The sequence below is a fragment of the Chelon labrosus genome, assembly GCF_963514085.1.
Source record: "Chelon labrosus genome assembly, chromosome: 10".
Lineage (NCBI taxonomy): Eukaryota > Metazoa > Chordata > Actinopteri > Mugiliformes > Mugilidae > Chelon > Chelon labrosus.
Window position 1 is genome coordinate 27,325,083 of NC_140360.1, and position 6,211 is coordinate 27,331,293.

Genomic DNA, 6,211 nt, shown 5'->3' on the forward strand with positions numbered 1-6,211 from the left:
ACGAGAGCAAAACAAACCAAGTGAGCCCAAATGCAGTACACGAGGATTAAGAACTGACTTTTCTGGTATAATAGGCTGGTTTTTTTGATACAGTAAACGGCCGTGTTACTGCACCTTTACTGCTGTGTTGGCTGTTTTCGAAAAAGATGCTGGTTATTTTGTTGAGCAGCCGGTTTACTGCACTTTTGCTGCCGTGTTACAGGCAAGCACTTTTACAAACGAATTAAATTTAGCCATTTAACGTTATTGCCTCGTCAAGCGTTGTAAGCTTTGTTTTTTGTTATACTGCACTACTACGGTACTATGACTGCAGGAAGTGTGCTAGGAGCACACCATTGTATTGTTTGTGCACTGCACAAATGCTGTTTGTAATGTTAAAGATGTGAAAGTTTGATCAATTGATTGTTTGATTGATTGATTGATTGATTGAAAGATTTTTTGTGTTTCTCAAATGTAAATAAATGGGACGCTTTGCATTTCCAAACAGTCATTTCTGTCCCGACAATCCCCTACGTGGTAGAAGAAACCCTTATATACGGTAATTAAACATTAAAACACCAGCGGCTTATAGTCGGGTGCGGCTTATATATGGAACAATCTGTATTTTCCCCAAAATTTAGCTGGTGCGGCTTATATTCAGGTGCGCCTTATAGTCCAGAAATTACGGTACATGCACACACATAAAAAAGATAACTACTCAACTCCCTTCAACCATTCAAAATGAAACCAAAATCTCCAAAAATAAGGTTATTTATCCCTATTTATCTCATTTGGATTTAATCCAACCTACTTGAGTTTAGATATTATTTTATACCTAGGTTTCTTACATTGGTTGTTTAGTTCCTGGTATCTCCTTTGAGTTTACTCAGTTTAAGTTCTCATTCTATCTCCGCCTATTTATTGTCACACAGCGGTGAATTGTTTTCGTATTGTCTCGTGGTTTCCTGTTTTATTTTGAAAGTCTAACTCTCCTCTCGTTTCAGGTCACTTGCCCTTCCTCTTGTGTCACCGGTCTGATTGTCTTCCCCGATTCCTGATTGTTTCCACCTGTTCCCCATTACCCTCCTGTGTATATATGGTCTACGTTTTCCCCTGTCTTGTGCCAGTGTGTCACGTATCGTATCGTCGATTCCTTGTGCATACCAGCCTTCGTACTTCAAGTCATAGCTAAGTTTTTTTTGTCCTTGAATATTCATTGTCTCGTTTTTGCCTCCTTGGAGTGATTTTTTGTTTGATACTTTGTTTTGTTTTTTTGATAGCCTTGTGTTCGAAAAGAATAAATTTTCCTTTGCCTTTTGTTACCTCTGCGTCTGAGTCCTCCTCCTTTTCCTGGCGTGTCATTTATGAGTTTAGTTCTATTTTTATACTTTCTCTTTACTTTGCTTAACCAGCTCTATTTAAGCTTTTACTCACTTTATACAACTTTACATTCATGTAATTCCAATTTGGCACACAATAAGGAAAAAGTAAATAATTAAAAGAAAACACAGTTCACTAAAGTATCAAAAAAATACAACTCAAATCTCAGATCTCACAGATCAATGTATATAACCAATAACTCACATTTCGGCAGTTTGGTGTATTACCAGTCCTTTATCAGTCCAGTTTTGCAGAATAGTGATCCTCCAAGTCTGTCCCTCACACAAATCTTACCTGGGTAAGTGGGAAAATAAAAAATGTAAACAAACTCACAGCTGTGATATAAAGTTCTGAATCCCTGGCTTAATGTGCACAAAAATGCACAAATAATAATGCTAAATCAACCTCTTCCACAGTGTGTGTCACAGTTATGCAAACCAACATATTACACAGCATTGGATTAAGTTTGCAGCTTTAAAATATTAAGCTAATGGTTTTAGCGTTGGTGAAATGGCGTCTGCCATTGTGCTGGTTAGCATCTCAGCTAGCGCGCCGTGTGAGCTAGCGTTAGCGGCTAGCGCTTAGCATGGTAAAAACGATCGCTCACCGATGCGTTTTCTTCGTGAGGGAGACGTCAGGTCTCTCCGACTGCACTCTCACAGGCCCAGGGCTCCACACTGGATTATTTCAATTAGTTTTAATTTCCGTTTTAACAACTTTTATTTCAATATATTTTCACGAGGTTTGTTCTCTTTTCTTCCAGCTGCTCAAGGTGAAGTGAACTCTGCTCCGTGCAGGTCAACAGTCCAAGCCTCTTCCTGATTGGCTGACAGCAGGTCTCCAACCCATCCCCTTCAAAATAAACTTCCTATTTATTTTCTCTTTATCTCAGTTGAATTGCTTTTTAGAGAAATATCAGTTTTTAATCTTTAACATTAATAACGTACTCCATGAACTTACTTTTTAATATGAATTAGCTCTTTTTATTATAGATTTTTAACCCTGGTTACACCCTCCCCTCTTGAATTCATGCATGCCTCTGTGCATGGGAGCAGCTGTTTAGTAACAGGTCTAAAGGATGGGTTCAGGTTTGTTTTTGAATCTTCAACTTCCAACAAAGCATCAGTAAGAGCTGTACTCAGGCTTTGAAACAGACACTGGACAATGGATACCACTGGGTGTCAAAACTTTCAGATGGCACGGTATCATTGGTAACTTTTGCACCATTGTCCAACTCTCTCTCTTTTCTTTCAACAGGGACATCCTTTTCAGGAGTTTGTATAGTTCTCTTGGTAAGAAGGTCATCTCCAGCAGATCCAGGGACATTGAAAGTTAAGTACACTTGTTGATTCTTTAGTCCTTGTTTCTTTTTCATGTGTTGTACGAGTCTTTTGCACCACTTCTGTCGGGCTCTAAAGACAAGTACCGCCTTTTCTGGCTGTGCTTTTCTGCGGATGCACCGATCGCAGGTCTTAACTTTTCTTTCCACATCAGCCGCCATCTTTGGCCAGAATCTGGCCATACCAGATCCAAGGTTCGTTTGATGCCTAGGTGGCTCATATCATTGTGAAGGCTCTGCAGGACTACAGGCCGGAGCTCCTCAGGTAAGACAAGTTGATATGTGACGCTGCCATTGTCTTGACGTTTCCTGTGCAACACTTCGTCATGCATTTCAAGATGATTCCACTCCCTTAGAAGGAAGGAAATATCAGGGAGTTCTTTCCTGAATGTTGGAGGCAGCTTTTCTTCACTCTCCATTTGAGCCATTACCTCTCGGAGACAGGGGTCGGCTCACTGTTTATCTCCAATCTCTCTCAGACAGGACAGATGGGGAAGACCAGGTAAGTCACCATGCTGCTGTCCTGTAAGGCCTCAGGAGAGATTGCCAGAGATTGCACCAGCGTCATGCCTCCATTATTGTCTCCACATTCATCCGACACACCACAAACAAGATGCCTCTCACAGATGGTGTGTACAATGTCTTGGCTTACCACACCCCCAAAGTTGGCCAAATGTGTTTGTGTGAACTGACTGATGCGCTCCTGTTCTCTCCATGTGGTCTTCTAGAAAGACCGTCCGCATCAGAGTTCAGTTTGCCGGGTCTATATTGGAGCTTGAAGGTAAAGGCTGACAGGGCTGATAGTCATCTGTAACTCGTGGTGTCCAGTTTGGCACTGGTGAGAATGTATGTCAAGGGGTTACTGTCTGTAATGACAGTGAACTGGTTTCTGTACAGGTAATCATTAAACTTTTCAACCCCAAGTACTTGACAGACGTTTGAAAGAACTTGCATTTCTTTGGGGAGAGCTCAAGACCGAATTCTCTGAGACGGTTCAGGACTTTCATCAGCCTCACCTCATGCTCTTTCAATGTCTTTGAAAAGACAATGATGTCATCAAGAAATACAAGAACATCCGTCAAATTAATATCTCCCATACATCTCTCCATCAACCGCTGGAACGCATTTGGAGCGTTTGTGACTCCTTGATGCATCCGGTTAAATTCCCAAAACTCCATAGGACAGACCAAGGCGGTTTTGGGTTTGTCTGTTTCCTCAACCTGGATCTGATAATAGCCGGACTTTAGGTCGAGGACTGAAAACCACTTTGACCCAGTGAGTGAGGAGAACGCCACTTCCATGTTCGGGAGTGCATAAGCCTCTTTCACAGTCTGGAGACTGAGTTTCCTATAATCAATACAGAGACGGACCTCTCCGTTCTTCTTCCTCACTACCACTATAGACGACGAGAATGGAGACTCAGATTCTCGGATCACTCCAGCTTGAAGCAGTTCTTGTAAATGCTTACGGACAGCCTCCACGTCATGGGGATGTAGTGGGAAGGCTCTGTGCTTGAATGGCGTCTTGTCTGAGAGCTTGATTTGGTGCTTAACCCGATCACTTTTGCCGAAGTCAAGATCATTCTGTGCAAACACTTCAGGCATGCTGTTCAGTTTACATGCGATAAGCTCTTTCCATTCAGCAGGAACCGGAGAATCACTGAAGTTGAATGTGATGTCTGACTTCTGGGGAGAGTCAGATTTTGAGGCAAGTACACTATGCTCTTGTGAGAGAACTTTCTGAAAGGCACTGATCTCACCAATAATACATCTTTGGCAGACAATAACATCATGGTCTAACTCGGTAAGTACTACTGGGACTTTGCATGGCTTTTTAGTGGGCAAATCAACAAAGCAAGTTTTCACCAGCAGACCACCTGGCAATGAAGATGAGGAAGGGTGCTCCAGAACTACTGATTTCTCCATAGTGAACCCATTGACTGCAACACAACCTTCCAAGACCACGGTTGGGCCAGCTGGGACCAACTGGGGGTCTTTTCCATGCATCTTCACCAACCCAAGGTTACCATCCTTACTCTGTTGCTGCCTGAGCTCAACGACTTTGAACACGGCCTTGTAGCCATGTTCTGCTGGCTGCTGTGCCTCAGGAGCAGTTGAAGTAGCTTGAACGGACGACCTCTTGTGTAAGACTGTTTCAGTATGGCACGTTGCTTGGGTCCAGTGGGACATGGTTGACTAATATCACTTCTTGTCTGTCCCTCGACAGGAACTGGACTCAGTTTAAAGGAAAAGTAGGGGAGTTCTGTGCTTCCCACAACTGCTGTCGTTGTCTCAGTTCTTTTCATTTTGCCGCTACCAGGGCAGGGTTACCATCAGACTCACAGGTGGCAACGATGTGCCCATCCTCCCCACAGCGAAAGCAGTACCAAGGCTTTGGCTTGGAAGTTGCACCCTTGAGAAGGTAAGTTGGTTTCTGTGGTTGCATGGTCAGGTTTTTGCGTGTTTTGAAGTTTCTCTTTTGGGAGATACTGTTTTTCTTTTTCATGAAGAATGTTACCTGACTTTTCAAGTCTGCAACTTGTTTCCTTAGCTCATCTATGCTACTAGTGTCAGACTCAGCTTGGGTCTCACCACAGTTACATACAGTTTGCACGTGGGACACAGCTTTTTGCTTTGTGGTGCCCAAGTGTTGTTTTATTCTCACGGCCTTGGCTTCTTGCCTATCTTCCTCAGTGCGTAAAAGCATTAAGAGTTCAGCGAATGATAGGGGTTTTGTTTTTGGTGTTCTAGGTGGAAGTCATTAAGGAGAACAGCCCCTGCAGAACTGTCAGAGTGTCTACATCAGGGGTGCCCATTACGTCGATCGCGATCGACTGGTAGATTGCGAAGGCAGTGCGGGCAGTACGTGCCATTGAAAAAACATGTTTTAGATGTTAGTCTAAAACATTTATCTGTTGCACCTCCAAAACAAACAGCAAGGCAAACATTCATCTTTATTTTACTTTATATTTGCAACATGCCCTCAGTTCAGCGGCACACATCCACAGCCACGCTCAACTTCAACAACTCAAGACTACAGTCTTTCTTAAAGAGACAGTGCTATTTTTCTAAAGGTGCAGTGCATCAATTTTTCTTGATAAAAATAAAAACAAAGATGGATAGAACTTTTAACACACGAGCAACAATTAATATGACTTAGTATATATATGTGTGTATATATATATATATACATACGGTAGATCGCTTTGACTTGGTCATTGTAAAAGTAGCTCGCAAGCCAAAAAAGTGTGGGTACCCCTGGTCTACGCCCTGTGCTGGGACGCCTCCTCTGTGCGCAACTTTACACAGGGCAACTTGAAGACGCTGCAGGTAGGAAGACAGTTTTTCTCCAGAGTCTTGGAATGAACCATACAAACAGTTCCTCCCCATCTTCAATGGCAAATGCAGAATCTAACATTTGTAGATAAGCCGTAGGGGATGCTTCAGGACCAAGATGTCTAACAACATCAGAATCTGGGACAAGAAGACTCTCAAGGATTTTCCTTGTTTTCTC